This window comes from Erythrolamprus reginae, chromosome 1 (assembly GCF_031021105.1).
Source record: "Erythrolamprus reginae isolate rEryReg1 chromosome 1, rEryReg1.hap1, whole genome shotgun sequence".
In the NCBI taxonomy this organism is placed as follows: Eukaryota; Metazoa; Chordata; class Lepidosauria; order Squamata; family Dipsadidae; genus Erythrolamprus; species Erythrolamprus reginae.
In genome coordinates this window covers 203556537-203578509 of record NC_091950.1, presented here as the reverse complement: position 1 = coordinate 203578509, position 21973 = coordinate 203556537, and the positions used below count along the sequence as shown (strand labels likewise).

Genomic DNA, 21973 nt, shown 5'->3' with positions numbered 1-21973 from the left:
TAATGCCAGACATTTCTCCTTTTAGTTTCTTGATATATTTTTAAAAACTCCTTGTAAAAAGAATGTTTTATGATTTCTGACAGGCTTTTCCTGGCTTGGGCGTTAAAGGAAAGAAAAACTCTCAACTCCATTTGTAGCAAAATATATATTTTTATTAAAGCCAAGTGGTTACAGAGAAGGCAAATCCAGATCTGAATATTCCCATATAAACCCAGTGATTTTCCCTTTTCCAATACCCTCCTCTCCCTTTGTCATCTTGTTAATGACCAATGATATTCAAACTAGATGTTTTGGTGACTGTTCTGAAGTTTGATGCCTCTTTGATGGCTGTTTGCATTCAGTTCCCAGGGCTATGTTCTTGGTTCTTTCAATCATTGTCTCTAGTTGGCACTTCTGGTTCTTGTCATCCCCCTCCCTAATTTCCTCCATTCCCCCTCACTCCTTTTTAATGATAGGATGCCATCAAAGTGAAGTAAGACTGAGGCAGTGTGATGGCAGATCTGACAGGTTTTACCGATTCTGAGATAACAAGAGTGATTGTATTGACAGAAATTGATTACTTGTACAATCTTTCTACATACTGTTTTATTTTTCAAAATATATAAAATCAAAATGTGACTAGACAAGGAAACAGCAGCTAGTTCAAAGGAATAGGTAGCATGAAACCCAAGTGTCACTAAAATAGGACTTGGGCATGAGTATGTAAAAATGGTGTCATGTATGCCATCACAAAAATGATGCGAGATATGTATGACATCATCATGGGTTCTTCCAGGTGCCTGTATCAGTAGCAGGTTGCAGAGCAATCACTGCACTGTGTACGCAGCTTGTCATCTTGTGTGCATGTGCATCCCAGCGTGGTATTACTTCTGTGCAGGAAGAAAAATCTTATGAGGGGATGCGGTGCAAGAGAGATTTCAGTGATTTTTTGCTTCTGCGCATGGGAAGCAAAAAAATCACAGAAATCTCACATACATGTCCCCTCACGAGATTTTGTTTGCTGCCCATGCACAGAAGCAAAAGCATGTTGGGAACACAAGTTAACGGAAGCTGGGCATGCAGCGCACCAATACCAGCAGTAGTAGGAATCCGCACCTGGCCTGTATCCCTGCCTAAGATCAATATAGCAATTAACAAATGTTAAACTCTAGAATGGGGAGAAAACCTGTTGAGTATAGCAGTTAATGCACCAGGCTAGAAACAGGAAGTGTATATTGTAGTCCCACCATGACACAAAGCTAGTTGGGTGACCATGGGCCAGTCACTCCCTCTCAGCCCCAAGAAGCAGGCAGACAAACCTCTTCTGAAAGTCTTGCCAAGAAAACCACAGGGGCTGGTTCAGACATTTAGGCAGTCATGAAGAAGTCACAAGGAATCAACTATGATTTAAAAGCACCGAAACAAGAATGGTGTGGATGACCTTTAAATATTGTGACCACTGTTAAAATTTTGTGTATGGCCAAATCTTCAGAATATCTCTTTTACCTGTCAGGGATTAGCTCAATCCTAGGTGATATTCCATTATGTTATCATATAAGGTAAAAGAAGCATGTTAAACAGTAATGAATACTGAGTCACAGGGTGAAAACTGCAACCTGATTGGCCAGAGCATTATAAAATGCAAAGCAACTTTACAATAATGATTAGCTGTTGTTGATGGTAATATTATTAGTTGGCTGGTTGGAGCAGTTTTGAGTTAATTATTGAATTAGAGCTGTAATATTGATATGGAAAAAAAACTGAATTGGTTTAATATCTACATGTAAACAAGCTTTACTGCATATAGTTAAAGCTTTTTCCTGTAAATAGAAGACTAAGACAGAAAAAGATATTTTGATTGCACTGAAGAGTAAAACTGTTTACTACTGTTTTCTACAAAAGTGTTGTCATTATTTCTCTACACTGGTTCCTAAATTGTCACACTATAAATTCTGGTATCTTGTCAAGTCCTGCCATGTAACTCTGTATATCCAGACATAACCTGCATTATTTCATGAACAAATTTGTGAAAAATCTCCCTGCTGCATCTGAGGTTTTTATTTTTATTTTACCAAGTACAATCCTGAATTGTCCCTCTAATGGCATAGGTGGCTATGATAAACTATTCCTACGGTAGTTCTAGATTTCTGCTGAATATTGCACAATGCTCATTTTTACTAGGACTGACTTAGTCTACTGTTGTAATTAAAGAAAATGGAGGATGTGAATTTGCTGGAGAAGATAAATATGCTATGCCCTGGTGTACACTGCCATCTGGTGATACTATATTATGGATTTATTATCCTCTGACAGCAGGGGGAAAACATGATTTCCTTTTACTTGTGGACTCCTTGAATATATCCAGCAGGTGTCCCGGGTATGCTTTCTTATTCAGTTCTTCCTATATGTCTTGATCTAGCTGTGACAATATTTTATTTGCACCCAGAAGGTGAAGGGGAAGCAAAAATACAATGAGTTTTCCTGCTGTTTCTTTCATACTTTATTTTACACGGGAGCATAAGCAATCATATTTCCAAGGAGTTTTAAAATTATTTAAAACTAGAATAAAGATAAAGGTTTACAAAAGAATGGTGGTGTGGAACATGGTATGAACAGAATTTTTCTGCTCTGTACAGTGTTCCTTCGATTTTCGCAGGGGATGCGTTCCGAGACTGCCCACGAAAGTCGAATTTCCGCGAAGTAGAGATGCGGAAGTAAATACACCATTTTTGGCTATGAAAAGTATCACAAGCCTTCCCTTAACAATTTAAGCCCCTAAATTACCATTTCCCATTCCCTTAACAACCATTTACTCACCATTATTACTGGTACTCACCATTGAATAAGACACTTAGTGATCCTGATATTTATAAACATAATTATTTATTAACAATAATTATTATTTTTTGTTATTTAGTGCAAAAATTATTAGTTTGGCAATGACGTATGACGTCATCAGGCAGGAAAAACTGTGGTATAGAAAAAAACTTGCAAAGTATTTTTTAATTAATTTTTTTGAAAAAACGTGGTATAGGCTATTCGCGAAGTTCGAACCCGCGAAAATCGAGGGAACACTGTACATAGAATAGAAATTTGCAAGAAACAATTGCGTTTTCTCCGCCAACAATAGATCTTCTATAAGGGGTGAGGTCTACCCTAACATATCCCCTAGTGTTTCAACTGCTTCACCCACATGTTCCCACCTGTCCTCCTGGTGTCTTTTTTTTTTTTTTTTTACAAAAATCTATTTTTCTCTAACCTTTTTCATAATAAATCTTCTAGACAACAATAGCTTCTCATGCAGTTGTGTTCAGTGTGCTTGAGAGTTATGATGGCACCAGCTTTACTGACTGATAGGGCTTTGTTTTTAAAAGTGCACACTACATTTATCAGGAAAATAAAATCAGATTTTATCCATAAACACTGTGAAATGGACTGCAGGATTATTAATCTGGACTGCATTGGAACATCTGATCAAATCAGATTATGAAATTTATCATGGCCTAGATCAGGGGTGGGCAACTATGACCCCTTTATGGTTGGCTCAGGAATTCTGGGAGTTGAAGTCCACAGGTAATGTATCCCTAGGCTGGATAGATCTCAAGTGGCTAATGGGTTAGAATTAAAAATAGAATTGAGATCACTAATCTCTTGTCTCTCTGGGGGACTTGAGGATAGGAAAGAGCAGCTCCTCTAAATCAGTGTTTTTCAACCAGTGTGCCGTGGCACACTAGTGTGCCGCTAGACATGGTCAGGTGTGCCGCGAAGCTCAGAGAGAAAGAAAGCAAGAGAGAGAGAAAGCAAGAAAGAGAGAGAGAGAAAGAGAATAAGAGAGAGAGAGAGAAAGAAAGAGAGAGAGAACAAGAGAAAGAAAGAGAGAAAGAGAGAAAGAAAACAAGAGAGAGAGAAAGAGAGGGAGGGAAGGAGAGAGAGAGAAAGACATAGAGGGAGGGAGGGAGAGAGAAAGAGAGCAAAAAAGAGGAAGGAAGGAAGAGAAAGGAAGGGCGGAAGGGAGAGAAAGGGCGGGAGAAAAAAATAGTGTGAAGGGGAGGAAGAGAGAGAGAATTTTTTTGTCCAAACTTTTTTTAGCCGCCCCCCCCCCCTCCGCTCAATGTGCCCCAGGGTTTCGTAAATGTAAAAAATGTGCCGCGGCTCAAAAAAGGTTGAAAATCACTGCTCTAAATGCTGTACCAAATGTATAAGACAGTTCATTTCTGCAGACAAAAAACAAAGTTCTGAAATTTGAACATTGCAAAAACATGACAGTGATGATTCATCTATCCTGTTTTATAGTTGCCAAAATCACAGGTCCTTTGCAGCACCTCCTCCAGTTCTATTTCCAAGTTATTTTCTAAACACAGAGAATATTGGGTCATACTGTTTATCTTCTGAATAGCAACTATGTTTTGGAAAACAACTGCTGCTATAAGGCTTCACACATCAAAAGGCCTTCAACTTAATCCAGTTTAAGTCTCTGACTGGAACAAAAGCACTTTGTTGTTCTTTATCACTCAGAGTGTCACTGTTGCTCTTAAGACTTAAAAGTCCAGCACATTTACTTGTATCTCTCTTTCATTTTATTTTTGATTGTCCATTACTTTTTAACCTCTACCTTTTTTTAGAATTGATCTGCTGCTGCGAAGTGACTGACAAGAAAAAGAATAAGAAATAAAGAGCACAGGCGACAACTCATCTCCCTAAGACCCAGGAAAAATCTCAAACATCTGATGATTGATGAGCTAATTCTGATGGTGGACAGCACCAGTAAACAGGCATGATTTATTCACATTAAACAGTCAGAAGCCATGTGGCTCCTTCTCTGAATGCAGTCTTAATTCCTCCAAAGTGTAATCAAACTAACAGCCCAGGCAGAAACGAGCCACAGAGGAATTCCTCAACAAGTTGTTCCCATTCTGTATCTTCCATCAAACCAAGGCTTCCTCTTGGCAGCCTCCCTTAATGACATGCTTGACATTGGCTGAATCATTTGTCTGCTTAGTGTGTGTGTGTGTGTGTGTGTGTGTGTGTGTGTGTGTGTGTGTGTGTGCAATGAATGTGTCCCCTTGCTTTTAGCTAGTATATAACTTACTGCCATCTAAAAAATAGAGCCTCCCCCAGTTTCTTGCTCTCTGTGGCTACTGTCTGTACAGTGCTGGATAGTTTCAATCACATGAGGCAGGACTCCTGGAACAAAAGACTGAGAGATGTAATGATTATGAGAATTATTATTATTATTATTATTATTATTATTATTATTATTATTATTATTATTTATTAGATTTGTATGCTGCCCCTCTCCGAGGACTCGAAGTAGCTCACAACAAAAAACCAGTACAAATCCAATATTTAAAACAGTTTAAAACCCTTAACATAAAAACAATCATACATCTCATACAGACCATACATAAAGTGGAAACGGTCCAGGGGAATCAATTTCCCCATGCCTGATGGCAAGTGGTGGGTTTTGAGGAGTTTGCAAAAGGCAAGGAGGGTGGGGGCAGTCCTAATCTCCGGGGGGAGTTGATTCCAGAGGGTCGGGGCCGCCACAGAGAAGGCTCTTCCCTTGGGTCCCGCCAGATGACATTGTTTCGTCGACAGGACCCGGAGAAGGCCAACTCTGTGGGACCTAACCAGTCGCTGGGATTCATGCGAATGCAAAATAGGTGGAAAAGATCAAACAGAAATAAAGTTTGAGGAAGAAGTGGTAGATTTCTGGACAAATAAACTTGACATTTATTTGACTGGTTTGGAATTTATGCAAAAAATAAGAATGGATATACAGCAGATAGAAAAAATGGAAATTAAGGAGTAAAGTGGAACAGGAAGAAAAAAATCACATAAAGCACAAGATCAAATCAATCCTTTGGGGAGAAATGAGGGGGGAGGCAGGGGTGGGAAAGAGGCTTGGAAATTCTGCTATTTGTGGAGGCCTAAATCAGAATTTCAATAAGGAAGAGTGGGAAAAGATGAAGAAGTAGAGAAAATTACAGAGGATGATACAATCGCTTTGGATGCCTCATAAAGATTTCCCATTCTAACTTGTTCCCAACAGGCCCTGACCCAACCACCTCATTTGTTTCAAACCTAATATTACTTGTTTCAAAGTATGTATAGATTTCAGAAGAGGTAATGGTGGGACGGTGTTTTTGTATTTATTGAAGACAGGGAGACGGCTTTGATCAGAGATCCCATCAACTCAGATTTGAGCAATTAAAGTAAGAATGGTTAGTAGGGCTTGGGCGGGGTTAGTGTAATACATGTAGATGTATAACATTCTATAATGTAAATTTAGCCAACTTTGTGACAATTTAATTTGGGAGAGTGATTATTGTTAACTGGATATTAATGTGTGCAATTATTCTGCAATAGTACTTTTATAGCAAGGTATGTATTTATACATTCACTTTATATTTAACTGCATTGCAAACTTTATAATACATTAAAATTATAGAACATTTAAGTACTGTATCATTTTATAGAATATGGAAGATGTTAGAATGAGAGCTTAATTTATTTTTGTCTCTGCATGGATAAAATCTATTTGTGGTGAGAGACATATGCATCTCACATTAGCTGGAATTCTTTTTGCCTTATGAATTCTGATTAAGTAGACATGACATTCTTTTGGTTGTCTCCAATTATTTGTAGGCTTGATTCTACCCTCATGCATGCACACGCGCACACACAGACACATTTCCTTGGGAAGGGGATCTAGCAGTCAACATTTCACTTTATTTATTTATTTATTTATTATTTGGCGTATGGCATAGCATACATGGACTTGTAATATATATTAACATTTCACCTAGATTAAAAATACATTAAAATATGTACCGTATTTTTCGCTCCATAAGACGCAGTTTTTCTCCTCCCAAAGTAGGATGAAAAATCAGCCCCGTCTTATGGAGCGAAGATGCAGGCAGGGAGGGGGGGGGAGGCTGCGAACTCGGAAGCGCCATCCCGCCGGCTGGCTGGCTAGCTGCTGCCTGGCCCCCTCCCTCCCGGAGGAGGGTCTCCCTCCGCACCACCAGCGGCGCTCCCCCCGCCAGCCAGCCAGCCAAGCCCCGCACCCACCGGAACCGGCTCCTCGCTCTCCCCCCCGCCGCCCGCCGCATTTGCAGGAGGTGGGGAGGGTCGGGCGGCCCGCCAAGGCCAGGAGGGATGCCGCTGCCCCCCCCTTCCCTCTCTCCGCCCGCCGCTGCGCCTCCTTGACGCCGAGAGGAAATGCCGGCAAAGGTTTTTCTCAGCGGAGGCCGTTGTCTGTTGCTCTCACTCACTCTTGTTCTCTCTCCGTTCTTCTCAGCGGTGACGCGCGCACGCCCTGCCCGCCTCACCTTTGCCGAGAGCACTTTCGCCCCGGGCTCTCAGCAAGGGGGTTGTAGGAGAGGCGGGGCCGGCGGCAAAGGTGATATTCAATGTCGGGGGCGCACGGGCGGTTGCGCGCGCTCCCTATCTCCCTGCTAGCCCACTCGGAATATTCAAAATAAGAAAAGCCTTTGCCGGCTTGCCTGTTCCGACACAGCTGCAGAGACTACCCATTACCGGGGAGGATAGCCGAATGATTCCATCTGGAGGAGAATTGGAGGTACAGTACTTACTTGCAGAGGAGAAGGAGAAATTTTCTGTCTATGATGGTAAGCAGAGAGTGCCTGATTGGGATTCTAGACCTTTGTTTCTCGCTTGGTTGCTGGACAGAGTTAAAATGGCCTGGGATTGAAGAAGGCAGCTAACTGTGCAACGTGGCATTTCAGTGAAAGCTTCTAAAATAGCAAAATTGCCCATCATTTGGATTACAGTGATCCCCCGGTTATTGCGTCCCCGACCATTGCGAACAGGGTAATTTGCGATTTTTCAACCCGGAAGTCAAAATACCATCTACGCATGCGTGCCCTTTTTTTCTATGGGCACGCATGCGTAGATGGCAACCGGGAGATCAGCTGCTGGGCGGCTTCCCTGGGTCTTCCCCCTCTTGCTGGCATCAGAGAGGAGTTTCCCCACCGCCCACGCAAACTCCTCGCTGCCGCTCGCCCACCCTTTGCCTGCCCACGCCGTTCGCTCCCCCTCTTGCTGGCGGGAGGGCGAGAAGCCCTCCCCAGCACCCGCTCGCCCGCCCTTCGCCGCTCGCCCGCCCTTCGCCCTGGCTGCTTCTTCCCAGCGGAGAAATTCCAGCCCCCACCTGGTCCTGCCCGATCCTCCTCCCTGAGGCAGCTCGCCCTCCCATGGCCGCTTCCTCCACCCTCCATCGCAAGCCCTCGCCACCGCAGCCAACGCGCGCTGCGATCTTCAAGCCCGGCTCCTTTCGGCCCAGCATCCCGGGCCAAGCAGCTGCCTTCCGTGACTGAGCCTGGCTGGCCCGGAAGATCATAGCGCGCGTTGGCTGCAGCGGCGAGCGAAGCCAAGCCGGCAGCAATGTCGCCGCCGCTGCAGCCAACGCGCGCTACGATCTTCCGGGCCAGCCAGGCTCAGTGACGGAAGGCAGCCGCTTGGCCCGGGATGCTGGGCCGAGAGGAGCCGGGCTTGATCCACTGAGCCTGGCTGGCCCGGAAGATCGTAGCGCGCGTTGGCTGCAGCGGCGGCGACATTGCTGCCGGCTTGGCTTCGCTCGCCGCTGCAGCCAACGCGCGCTACGATCTTCCGGGCCAGCCAGGCTCAGCGGATCAAGCCCGGCTCCTCTCGGCCCAGCATCCCGGGCCAAGCGGCTGCCTTCCGTCACTGAGCCTGGCTGGCCCGGAAGATCGTAGCGCGCGTTGGCTGCAGCGGCGAGCGAAGCCAAGCCGGCAGCAATGTTGCCGCCGCTGCAGCCAACGCGCGCTACGATCTTCCGGGCCAGCCAGGCTCAGCGGATCAAGCCCGGCTCCTCTCGGCCCAGCATCCCGGGCCAAGCGGCTGCCTTCCGTGACTGAGCCTGGCTGGCCCGGAAGATCGTAGCGCGCGTTGGCTGCAGCGGCGGCGACATTGCTGCCGGCTTGGCTTTGCTCGCTCGCCGCTGAGGAGCCGAAGATTGGGGGGCGGCGTGGCTCTTTTAAAACATCGCCGCCGACATGGGGGGCTTGCTAGCACCCCCCCCAAACCCGGGTTGGGGGTTCAGGGGGGTGCTAGAGAGCCCCCCATGTCGGCAGCGATGTTTTAAAAGAGCCGCGCCGCCCCCAATCTTCGGCTCCTCGCTAGCGCTGCGGAAGTTTAAAACACCATCTGCACATGCGCAGATGGTGTTTTTACTTCCGCAGCGCTACTTCGCGAAAACCCGCTCGTTGCGGGGGGTCCTGGAACGGAACCCTCACAACGAGCGGGGGATCACTGTATTTTCAACTACTAATTGGTTCTCTTTTAAATTCACCTTTTGAAATTTGGAATTTTTAACTTTTGTTTTGGAATTCTTATCTTTTCTTTCTTCTATAAACAAAGAACAACGGCAGAATAAAACAGGAAGTGACAGCAACAGGAAGTAACAGCCAAAGAGTCATTTAATGCTATTCACAGAATAGCTACATAGAGAAGACTTGGAGACTTGATCACCTAGCGACATCGTGTGGCCGGAGGAAATATAGCAGTTTGCTACTGGTTTAAAATACAGAACTCTAGAGAATGACTAGCCAACGCATTAAGGAAGTTAACCTTCAAGACTAAATTATTTGAACTGAATTAATTGATTTGAATTGATTCGATTTAATTGGACTGATTGATTTGACTGAAATTACATTTCCCATAGATTTAAGGAAAGTATTTTTGTCGTGGGAAGACTGATCAGCTAAACCCATGGAAGGAAGATAATGTTCAAGATGAAATTATTTGAACTGAATTAAACTGATTTCAATAGATTTGACCTAACTGGACTGATTGATTTGACTGAAATTACATTTGGATTGTCTGATCTGATTGAAATTACATTGAATAATATTGAATATAAATTGAAATTAAATATTTCTAAGAATTAAAATGTTCTTAAGAAAATTAAAATTAAAATATGTGTAAGAATATTTTAAAGTTACTAAAAGATACGGTATCAGCACTTTCTTTCTTTTTTTTTTTGCTCTTACAAAGTTATAAATTACCCAAAAAATTGAGTATACTTAATGAATTGGATTTTTTAATATTTTAATCCTATGGGAGCTTATATATATAAACAAATGTACAAGCAAGTGATATAAATTATAAAATGGAAGAATTATATAAGAGGAAAAAATTTAATGGCTTATAAATGAAAAAAATTGAAAATAGCTTTGATTACTGCGCATAACATAGATATTTGATAATGATTATGATTAGGGACAAAATGGCCCAAAGCTAAGTTTATGAAATCTCCAATTATTTCCTGATGATACTATGCCTGAAGGAGCAAATTCCTAAATCACAATTCATGATAGATATATCACCAGGTGGAAGCCAAGGCCTTGAGGGCCTTGGCCTAATTTGACTGATATCCCAGTCCATCTTTTCCTGGAATGATGATTTTCCAACAATGATTTATGTCCTAGTCACCAGACTTGGAATTATGCAATGTAAACTATGTAAGGAAGTGTTTGTAACCGTGTAAGTTTCACCTAGTCCAAAATATTAGTGTTCCCACAACTTTCACAGGGGATACGTTCCAAAACTGCCCATGAAAGTCAAATTTCCACGAAGTAGAGATGCTCCCTTCCTTTCTTTCTTTCCTTCCTCCCCCTCCCTCCTTCATTCCTAGTTTTACTTACTCCCCAGAACCCACAGGGGCAACAGGGCAGCAAGCAGGGGGCTTTGCTGTGCTCAGTGCGGCAGCAGCGGGCGGCAGCAAGGCTTGGCTTCAACTGGAGCGTACCAACGCTCCGAGAATTAAAGGGGAGGGATTGGAAGGCTGGGGCGGAAACGGAGCTTTTATTTAAAGAAGCAGGATGGCTGTGGTGGAGGGGGGAAGGAGAGTTAAAATGCACAGTATTGTACATCGGGCAGCCCCAGAAAACCCTTGGTGTGCAAAAAAACCACGGAGTATTTTTTTAATAATATTTTTTGAAAAACCGTGGTATAGACTTTTCGCAAAGTTCGGACCTGCAAAAATCGAGGGAACACTGTATATCCCAGCTACAGTGGTTAAAGGCTTGTACACTGGGAATGAGCATATTAGCCCTATGATCCAAGCCCTGCAGGATCTTCCTAATGGGTTGAGTGCAATTCAGTCAATGCTGTCCTTTAAACCCTTATATCTGCTTAAGATGAATGACAACATTTTAGTGGTTCTCCAATTTCAAGTGGTTAAGTGGATGGAGGATTGTACCTGCTGCTTCCATTACTGTACCTGCTTTGTAAAATATACTTCCCCCAAGATTCAATCTGCCTTCATGTCTATGGAAATTCTCAAGTCATCCAGGTCATGGTTTTTTTCAAGCGTCAACTGGACTTTATTTTCCTTGAAGTTTAGCTTATTATTCAATGAGCTGTTCTGACTGAATAATGCGGAATGGAAGCATTTACATTTCTAGTGGTTATCTGGTTGCTAGCACTCGGAGAATCATTGAGGTCACTTGGAGGGTCATCTATGCCGTGAAGGTCACCTGAATAGTGCAAATGGAACCTTTTTGGAACTGCTGAAAGGACTGGTGCAAACAGGAGATTGGTGTTATCATATTGTTCCCACTTCCAGCTGAGAGAGGACTAGTCAATGTTAATATAGATGGCCCCTTTGACCCCCTCTTTCAAACCAGCAGTCTTCTTTGTCCAGAATGTGGACTTTCCTTTCTTCAAGAGTGGCCTTTGTCTTTCAAATGCAGATAGGCTGTTGAATTTTGTCCTAATGGCCTTCTTATCCAATGCTGTGCCATGCAGATATTTCCATACGTTGTAGGAGTATTTGATAAATTATCAAATATGGAAGAACAAGTCATCATTCTGTTTCGGGGGATCACTGTGGGATCACAAAAGAATGTCTTCAGAAACTCACCCATAGTGGAAATAGGTGCTCTGGTTTTTTTGCAAGGCCAGTTTCCCACCCACATGCCTTTTTTTGAACCTGCTAATAGGGTTTTGTCTTAACTTGGGCCAGATTATTTTTGGTTCTCATCCCAAAACAAGCATTCGAGAATGAGGGAAACGCATTCGCAATTTTTTCCAACACATTTTGGTAAACATATAATCGTTTTCAATTTTTTTAAAAAATCAAAGGTGTTATAAAACCAAAACGGTACAGCTGCTTCTAGACGTCTGATTTATTTATTTATTTATTATTTGGATTTGTATGCCGCCCCTCTCCGAAGACAAGTGAAAACAAATCATAAATAATCCAATTAATTAAAATATTTAAAGATTTAAAAAACCCCATATACTAACAGACACACACACAAGCATACCATGTATAAATTAAACTTGCCCAGGGGGAGATGTTTAATTTCCCCATGCCTGACGGCAAAGGTGGGTTTTGAGTTTACGGAAGGCAGGAAGAGTAGGGGCAGTTCTGATCTCCGGGGGGAGTTGGTTCCAGAGAGCCGGTGCCGCCACAGAGAAGGCTCTTCCCCTGGGGCCCGCCAACCGACATTGTTTAGTTGACGGGACCCGGAGAAGGCCCACTCTGTGGGACCTAATCGGTCGCTGGGATTCCTGCGGCAGGAGGCGGTCTCGGAGATATTCTGGTCCGATGCCATACCATAAACCCAACGTTTCTCCTACTACCAAAAATCATTTCTATTTCCTCACGCGCGACAATCTTAAAAAAAAAAATCAAGCATTTTCTCTCTGTTTGCATTTCCAAGTCTTGGCAGGGTTTTGCAAAAAGCCGCCAATTTCCATTCAAGCATAATCGCAATCTCCCTCCGCCCGCCTTGCTTTCTACCCTAAACTCTCCCCGGCTTTGCTCTTGCAGCCCTTCGCTTACAGTATGCCTCTTGCTTGTCTTCGGGTGTACTCGCCTAACTTTCGGAAATTTGCGCCCCTGGCATTAACACATAACCTCTGCTTCGTTTACTATACCGGAGCGGCAGAAGGGAGAGCCATTCAGCTCTGCAAAGAAAGCAAGCAGACGGAGAGGCGTGCTCTTCCTCGTAGCCCTGCCCTCCTCTTGGCTCATGAACAGGGATCTGCGCTTTCTCGGTCAGGCTGAGCAACTAAAATGTCTGCTCGACTGTTCCCGTTTGAACAGCAGGCGTTTATTCCCCCTCCACCCCTCCCACGCGCCATTCCGCCAGCAGCCTGTCCCTCGTTCTTTTCCGCCGCGGCCGTTCCGCCCCTTCGGGCATTTCCGTGGGGGCCGTTCGGTTCTTTCCGTGCACAGAGAGGAGGGAGGGGGCGGGGGCGGAGGAAAGCCGAGGCAAGCTCGGCGGCGCTTGCTCCCTGGCTGGCTCCTCTCTCTCCCTCTCAGTCGGCCGCTGCTGCCTGCCTGCCTGTCGCCGGGGCTGGGAGAGCCTGAGAGAGCGTGTGTGTGTTATGTGAGTGACGCGGCGGAGGTGTAGTTTGACGCGGTGTGTTACGTGGGGGAGAGAATAAAACTGCGGCGAGAGCCTAGGCGCGAACGAAAGCAGTGACGGAGCAGCCTGTAGCCGGTAAGAGGAGAAAAGCAAAGAGAAGGAAGGAAGGCGACTAACAGCCCGAGAAGAAAAACAGGGAGGGGCGGCAGCCGCCACAGGGCCGCCACCACCAGTACCAGCAGCGGCGCGGCCGTTGAGGCGGGGTTGCCTCGTGAGCGGGAGTCGGGGTGGGTGGGTGGAGGGAGACGGCGGTCGCGGGGAGCGAGAGGGAAGGAAAGAACAACGGAGACCCGAGACCCGGTCTGGCCACCCCAGCGGCGCCCACTCGTCTCCCCCTCCGCCTCGGGGTGGCCTTAATTTAAAATGGAGGCGCCTCTTTCCCCGCAGTCGCTCCTCTCCCGCCGAGCCCAGCAGCCGCCGCCGGCCCGCGCGAGGAACAAAGAATAATGGCGGATGGAGACGGCGAGCGGGCAGCGGAGGGAACGGCGCCGCCGCCTCGGTGGGGAGGGGACGATTCGGCTGCGGCGGCCGCCGTCCAGGGTTCCGGGGAGGGGGCAGTGGCGGGAACTCTGCTCTCCCGCCATCGCCGCCCTCTTGGCCTCGGCGCCTGCAGAAAGAAGCGGCCCTAGGCCGTCTTCCTCCTTTTGGACGCCGGAGTCCCTTCCTCTCCTTCGGCGGTTGATGTAACTTCGGCCGCGGCTGTCCCGCTCAGCTGCAGCCGTGACTCGGGAGCAGCAGCGGTTTTGCCCTGGCAGTCAACCCCGGGGTTTTTGCAGCTTCCCTCGGCCGCCAACCACCTCCCTCTTGGCAGCTTGGCCACCTAGCCCTAGGTAAGGAAGAGTTAGGCGGCCCAGCCCCAAAACCCGCTTGGATTTTCCCGCCCATCTCCTGCAGGGAGTTCCTTGGCAGTGTTTTTGACGGGGTTGGGGCAGCCTGGCTGAGTTAGATCTGCAGTGCCTTCCTCGGTTTCTAGAGTTCCACATAGCCCCGTGTTTAAAATTCAACGTTTGAATCTTTTATGACTGCCCAAAATATGCATCAATATTAACAAGCTCTCAGAATCCCTTTCTAATAAAGTTCTTTGAATCAAACCTACATTCTAGAACCATTTTTCTTCCCCTCTGGGCTCGCTCTCTATAGATGGTGAAAGTCTGAGCCTATCTGAAACGAACTTGTGTCAGCTTTTGAAAGAGCTTGGTTTCACTTTTCCTCCAGTTTCATTTTTGTACTTCACCTGTCTAGCATAGTAATCCATGATCACAGTAAAGAGTTCTATTAAATGAAGCATTTTTTATTAGTACAGTATTATAATTTGTGCCATGATAAAATGTATGTTGTGCTAAAACTGCAAAGAAATCCTTCTAGAATTAGGACTACTAGAGCTGTGCTGCAAAACCTCAAGTAATAGACAATATTTGTGCTTCTGCCTTGTTCTTTGTTTTCCCAAAAATAAGACCCTGTCTTATATTTTTTTGAACTGATTGGGCTTATTATCATGGGATGCCTTATTTTGGGGAAAACAGGGTAGTTATCTGTACTCTAGATCTGCCAGCTCAATATTCTAAGGCCTGAGAACATGTAATCATATACTATGTTGTTTAGCTTTCAGAGAAATATAATTAGCACTCAAAAGATGAGTTTTACACTTAAAATGTAGGGTTTTTTCATTTTCACATTACTATGTAACGTACATTATTTTAAATTGGTTATTTAACTATCACTCACACATGAATTGGATATTAAAACTACAACTTTGAATTCTTCAAAACATTATTCAACTTGTGCAGACTGGATGCTATTGGTCTCTTCCAAAGCTCTGAAAAGTGCTAACTGGGATTAGAGGCTCTTTCAAAACCAGAGGCTTGCGCTAGTTAATCAGATTAGGATAAACTGGGTGTTCCTATTGATGCTATCTGATAGTTCGATTTCACAGATTGCATTCTTAGTCATCTATCTGTAATTGGCAGTGGTGTGCTTTGACAAAAAATAAAATTTGGTCCTAAAAGTGCTAAAACATAAGACACAGGTGCTCACATTCATTTTTTAAACTTCCTTAATTGTCTTTCAGTCCAATACTTCATGTTAGTTACTGGGAAAAAACCAGGATTATTGTATTAAGATTTAAAGTAGTTTATTTGATTACATTCCATTTTTATTTTTGAGACAACTTGATACAGCACATAATGCTGTTGCCTCCTATTTACCCACAACAACCCTGTGATGTGAGTTGGGCTGAGAGAGAAATCACCCAAAGTCATCTCTTTATATTTGAGGCATATACACTTTTCCATGTAGTGTAGTGCAAATAATATTATCTACAGCAGATAACACTGAACTATACAGGGATGTAGGGGTTGTAGTTTTGAAACATTTAGAAAATCATCAGTTTCTCACTCATATATAATTAGGGGAGACTTCATAACTCTAGAAGCTGAGATTCTTGCGGTGCTGAAAGGAAAATGTTTGGAAGCTATGCCTTTAAGTCATTCAAAAAGTTCTGGATGTTTTCGTATATTGAGGATTATAGTGCATTGCTATTTATTGATTGTTTTCCTCCTGTACTTTGAATAAAAAAATTCCAGTTTCTTCTTAAAGAGATAACAGACTTTGTAAACCTGTTAGTTGTATAATACCATATACTAGTCAAAGGTCAAATGCCTTATTTTTAAAATATGATAACTATTTTTCACATATTCTGTTCCATATGGATATAATCAGAAAATGAATATTTTAAAGAAAAGTGTAATTATTTTCCAAGAGATGTTGCTTATAAGGGGAGCTTTCCATTGGATTCCCTGTGCTGCAGGCAATAAATGCCTTCACAAAAACGCCTCTAAAAATATTAGCATGGAGAAAAACTTGGGAAATATAATAGGTCTAATAAACCTGGTTGCAAAAAAAATGCATATTGCTATTAGAGGGCAGGAACAAGACTTTTGGTATTTTGTTTGTTTGATTTTTCCCCAGCATTTATTATTTATACGGAGAGGGGCGGCATACAAATCTAATAAATAAATAAATAAAGATGATGATAATATCTAATACTTATTTCTTTCTCCTCCTGGTTTCCCCGACAATAACATCCTCAAGAGATAAGATAGGTTAAAAGAGAGTGAGGGACCTAAAATCATCCAGTTAGTTGTTACTACCAACTACTAATTCAGATTTTTGTACCTTGATTTAAGTAGCCTTAAAAATATGTCTGAGTGAATGTTGTAGTGGTTCGGTTTTCTTAGACTGTAATAGGCTTCTGTAATTTGTTTTCAAATAAATGCAGATATTTTTCCATCTCCTTTTTTTTAAAAAAAAATTGACATTTCTAATTGCTACATTATATGTAAAGATTTTTGAGAATAATCAAATGTACTTCAGCCATATGCTACAAGCCTGACATTAAAAAACATGATATTATTTACCTTTTAATTGCATTATTTAAAATCTATTATTTAAACTTGAATCCCAACCTTAACTATGAAATTCAGATTTTGTATATTTTCATCTATTTGCTGTTCACCCAATATAAAAACAAAAGCTATGACAATTTGTGTTGTCTACTTCTGGATTGTATAGAAAATAAATTTTCGTCCAATAATTTCAAAATTTCTGGAATATTTACATATATCAGGATCATATTTGAAGATAAACAATTCTTATCAACAGGTGTTCTATGAAGCCATTATCTCAATGAGCCACAATTGACTCTTGACTCACAATTGACCAATTCACAAATCATGTTTAGGCATCCTAATAGTTGGGTTCATATATTACTAAACAAGCACCAAACATTTAACGTCTTGCACAATATGTGAATCAATTCATAAAGCTGTTCCAGACCAATTACTCCTTTTTACCTTGCATGTGCCTGACAAATGATTTTCACACTTTCTTCCCTTTAATATCTACCTCCAAACTAACTTTACCAATCACTTCATGGGGGGGGGGTTGGAAAGGGGGGGGGGGGTTCATCCCTTTGTGTTAATCTTTACTTCTGGCAACTGCCTGAACTCCCTGCAGTTTAGCAAAGAAGAAAAATGGAAATAGTTTGTCTTTCATTGCCTGTTTTCTGCTGCTGAGAAGAATGACTAGACAAAGGTCACCTGGTTTTGTGCTTAAAGTAGGACTAGAATGCAGGATCTCCCAATTTCTAGGTTGATGCTTTAATCACTACTCCAAATTAGTTATTAATGATATAGCAGGCAAATAGTCCTGCACATAGTGAAAATACACAGCCTGTCATGATTTTGTCATAAAATGCAAAGCGCAACTTTAACAGCTCTTGTGGATCAAGTTTGAATTGATGGGAAATGTGTGGGGGGAGTTTCCCCACAATGTTAATGTCTATCAATGTTGGGTCTCTACTAAAGATCTCATCTTAACTTCATTAATGATAGCAGAAAGTTTTATCTGCCTTATGATCTTATGCCTGGGTACATTTGCTAAGATATAAATGGTAGTTTTATTATCACAGTGACTGGAGTCATGTAACAAATAAGAGATGCATTTTGATTTAAGCATATTGTATAAAGTGGGAACCAAACCGTCAACTCCTAAAAATTTGCACAAAACCAAAATGTTTCCATTATAAACATTCAGGCCAGCAAACTTAAGAATGACCAACCCAGAACATACCCAGAACTCGTGGCTTTACACAAAAGAAAATTGGTAATGCAAATATACACACTGCTCAAAAAAATAAAGGGAGTGCTCAAAGAACACATCCTAGATCTGAATGAATTATTCTCATTTAATACTTTATTCTGTACAAAGTTGAATGTGCTGACACATGTGAAATTTATTGTCAATCAGTGTTACTTCCTAAGTGGACAATTTTATTTCACATAAGTTTGATTTACTCGGAGTTACATTGTATTGTTTAAGGGTTCCCTTTACTTTTTTGAGCAGTACAGTGGTACCTCGAGATACGAGTTTAATTCGTTCCGGACCTGGGCTCTTAAGTCGAGCAGCTCTTATCTCGAACGACTTTTCCCCATAGGAATTAATGTAAATAATTTTAATTGGTTCCAGCCCTCAAAAAACTCACAAAGTTAGTCTAAATTATGCAGAAAGACATGTTTTTAATGAAGAAATGTACATGTACATATAAATGAATAATGAAGTTTCTTTCACTTAACTTGTAAACTTTCTTAAACTTTTAAATTTACATATGTTCAACTTCTCTGCCACCCAATCCTGTAGGACAGAGGTCCCCAACCCTTTTTGCACCAGGGACCGGCTTTAAGCGATCAAGAGAGGAATGGGTGAATGAATGGATGGAGGGTGGGAAGGAAGGAAGGAAAGAGGGAAGGGACAGGAACAGAGGAAGGAAGCAAGGAAACTTATGAAAGGGGAGAGTAAGAGAGGAATGAGTGAAGGGAGGGAGGGAGGGAAGAAGGTGGGAAGGAGAAAGAAAAGAAGAAATAGGAAGGGAAGGTAAAAGAAATAAAAAGAGAAAGAAAGAAAGAAAGAAAGGGGGAAGGGACAGGAACGGGAAGGAAGCAAGGAAACTTATGAAAGGGGAGAGTAAGAGGAATGAGTGAAGGGAGGGAGGGAGGGAAGAAGGTGGGAAGGAGAAAGAAAAGAAGAAATAGAGGAAGGGAAGGTAAAAGAGAAAGAAAAAGAGCAAGAAAGAAAGCTGCAAGCACCCCCCCGAGCCCCCCAGGCCGGCTGCAACCTTTTAAAACACGCGCGCCGCTTCGCAGCTGTCTCCTGAAGCCGAACGCGGAAGTTAGCGTTTGGCTTCAGGAGACAGCTCCTTGGCGCTTGTATCTCGAATTTGGGCTTGTAAGTAGAACAAAAATATCTCTCCCCTCCCAGCTCTTATCTCGAGTTGCTCTTAAGTAGAGCAGCTCTTATGTCGGGGTTCCACTGTATATTTATTTAGCATATGGCAAGTAATGCAAATAGCTTAACTTAAGAGAAACACGTCTGCCATTACTCATATGTCAAGACCAAAAACCATAGAGCTCCCCTCTGATTCACTTCAGCAGGCTTACAGTTACAGTGGAGGTGAAAAGTATTTAGTCAGACACCAGTTGTGCAAGTTCTCCCACTTTAAAAAATTGACATCATAAGTAGACCTCAACCATGAGAGACAACATGAGAAAACACATCCAGAAAATCACATTGTCTGATTTTTAATGAATTTATTTCCAAATTATGGTGGAAAATAAGTATTTGGTCAATAACAAAAGTTCAGCTCAATACTTCGTTATATATCCTTTGTGGGCAATGACAGAGGTCAAACGTTTTCTGTAAGTCTTCACAAGGTTGCCACACACTGTTGCTGGTATGTTGGCCCATTCCTCGTGCAGATCTCCTCTAGAGCAGTGATGTTTTGAGGCTGTCGGGCAACACGGACTTTCAAATCCCTCCAAAGATTTTCTATAGGGTTGAGATCTGGAGACTGGCTAAGCCACTCCAGGACCTTAAATTGCTTCTTATGAAGCCACTCCTTCGTTGCCCTGGCGGTGTATTTGGGATCATTGTCATGCTGAAAGACCCAGCCATGTTTCATCTTCAGTGCCCTTGCTGATGGAAGGAGGTTTGCACTCAAAATCTCACGATATATGGTCCCATTCATTCTTTCATGTACACGGATCAGTCGTCCTGGTCCCTTTGCAGAGAAACAGCCACCCCCATCATAGTTCCCTATAAGCTGAGCAGTGAGCAATCGCTCACTTAAAAATCATCATCAACTCAGAGTTTTCCAAACCTGCCCAGAAGCCGAGAGGGAAAGAGTGAGAGGGAAGGAGAGAGAGAAGAAGAGAGGAAGAGAGAGAAACAGATAGAAAAAAGAGAGGAAGGAAAATAGAAAGAAAAAGAATGGGAGTAAGGAAGAGAGAAAGAAAATCAAAATCTAGTTTGAAACTAGCTCAACTATTTAAGTGGCATTTTGATATTGATAGAGTTGCCCTATTATGAGCTCACTGTTATAGACACACAGTACAGTATTTTATTTTGAAATTCTCTGAGGCAAAACAGGGTGGGTTTTTTATTTGTTTGTTTGTTGTTTATTTGTTTATTTATTATTTCTGTGCCGCCCAGTCCCGAAGGGACTGCCGCTCAGACACTATACTTTTCCGCCCACCCCAAAAAAAAAATTAGAGGGAACACTGACCCCCATGCTTCACAGTAGGTATGGTGTTCTTTGGATATAACTCAGCATTCTTTCTCTTCCAAACACAACGAGTTGTGTTTCTACCAAACAGTTCTACTTTGGTTTCATCTGACTATATGGCATTCTCCCAATACTCTTCTGGATCATCCAAATACTCTCTAGCAAACTTCAGGCGGGTCTGGACATATGCTGGCTTAAGCAGGGGGACACATCTGGCACTGCAGGATCTGAGTCCCTGGCAGCGTAGTGTGTTACTGATGGTAGCCTTTGTTATGTTGGTCCCAGCTCTCTGCAGGTCATTCACTAGGTTCCCCTGTGTGGTTCTGGGATTTTTGCTCACCGTTCTTGTGATCACTTTGACCCTAAGGGCTGAGATCTTGCATGGAGCCCCAGATCGAGGGAAATTATCAGTGGTCTTTTATGTCTTACATTTTTAAATTATTGCTCCCAGAGTTGGTTTCTTCACACCAATCTGCTTGCCTATTGCAGATTCAGTCTTCCCAGCCTGGTGCAGGGCTACAATTTTGTTTCTGGTGTCCTTCGACAGCTCTTTGGTATTCACCATAGTGGAGTTTGGAGTGTGACTGTGGTTGTGGACAGGTGACTTTTCTACTGATAACAAGTTCAAACAGGTGCCATTACTACAGGTAATGAGTGGAGGACAGAGGAGCCTCTTAAAGAAGAAGTTACAGGTCTGTGAGAGCCAGAAATCTTGTTTGTTTGTAGGTGACCAAATACTTATTTTCCACCTTATTTTGCAAATAAATTTATTAAAAATCAGACAATGTGATTTTCTGGATGTGTTTTCTCATATTGTCTGTCATGGTTGAGGTCTCTCATCTTTTTAAGTGGGAGAACTTGCACAACTGGTGTCTGATTAAATACTTTTTCCCCCAACTGTATACAGTGGTACCTCCACTTAAGAACACCTACTTAAGAACTTTTCTAGATAAGAACCAGGTGTTCAAGATTTTTTTGCCTCTTCTTAAGAACCGTTTTCTACTTAAGAACACAAGCCTGGAAAAATTTTGCAGGAAATTTGAGAGCAACACAAAGGCCCAGCCTGTTTCCTGCCATTCCCCCTTTAATCCCGGCCATCTCAGGCTTTTCTGGGATGCCAGAGAAGCCTTTCAGTGGTGCTTAAGGAGGCTTTGGCAGTCCAGAGCGAACGAAGCATTTCCCTTTCTCTGGGCGCTTGGAGATGGGATAAACCTCTGCCAGCGCCCAGAGAAAAGAAACGCTCCCTTCGCTCTGGGCAATGACTGTCCTCCTCCTCCCACCCAAATTCTGAGCTTTTATTTCTTTCTTAATGGCTTTGCATGCATTATTTGCTTTTATATTGATTCCTATGGGAAAAATTGCTTCTACTTACAAACTTTCCTACTTAAGAACCTGGTCACGGAACAAATTAAGTTCTTAAGTAGAGGTACCCCTGTACTTTAGTTATGGT

The 21973-nt window shown here is 43.0% G+C and overlaps 1 protein-coding gene and 1 long non-coding RNA gene across 4 annotated transcripts in view; one reads left to right on the top strand and one right to left on the bottom strand.

Annotated features, from left to right (window-relative positions):
• Window positions 1-10144: 10144 nt before the first annotated feature.
• Window positions 10145-13061, bottom strand: LOC139160049 (uncharacterized). The gene is made up of 2 exons (XR_011557875.1): window positions 12818-13061; window positions 10145-11854 (listed from the first exon to the last, which is right to left on the bottom strand). It is a non-coding gene; the product is annotated as an uncharacterized lncRNA (long non-coding RNA).
• A 196-nt stretch (window positions 13062-13257) lies between these two features.
• CREB1 (cAMP responsive element binding protein 1) overlaps window positions 13258-21973 on the top strand; it is a 52989-nt gene continuing 44273 nt past the window's right edge. For 2 of the 3 annotated variants that reach the window (XM_070731968.1, XM_070731970.1), the window contains exon 1: window positions 13258-13481. The gene's annotated coding sequence lies outside the window, so the exon portion shown is untranslated. The remainder of the gene's footprint in view (window positions 13482-21973) is intronic. The other variant, XM_070731969.1, reaches the window with a different exon arrangement.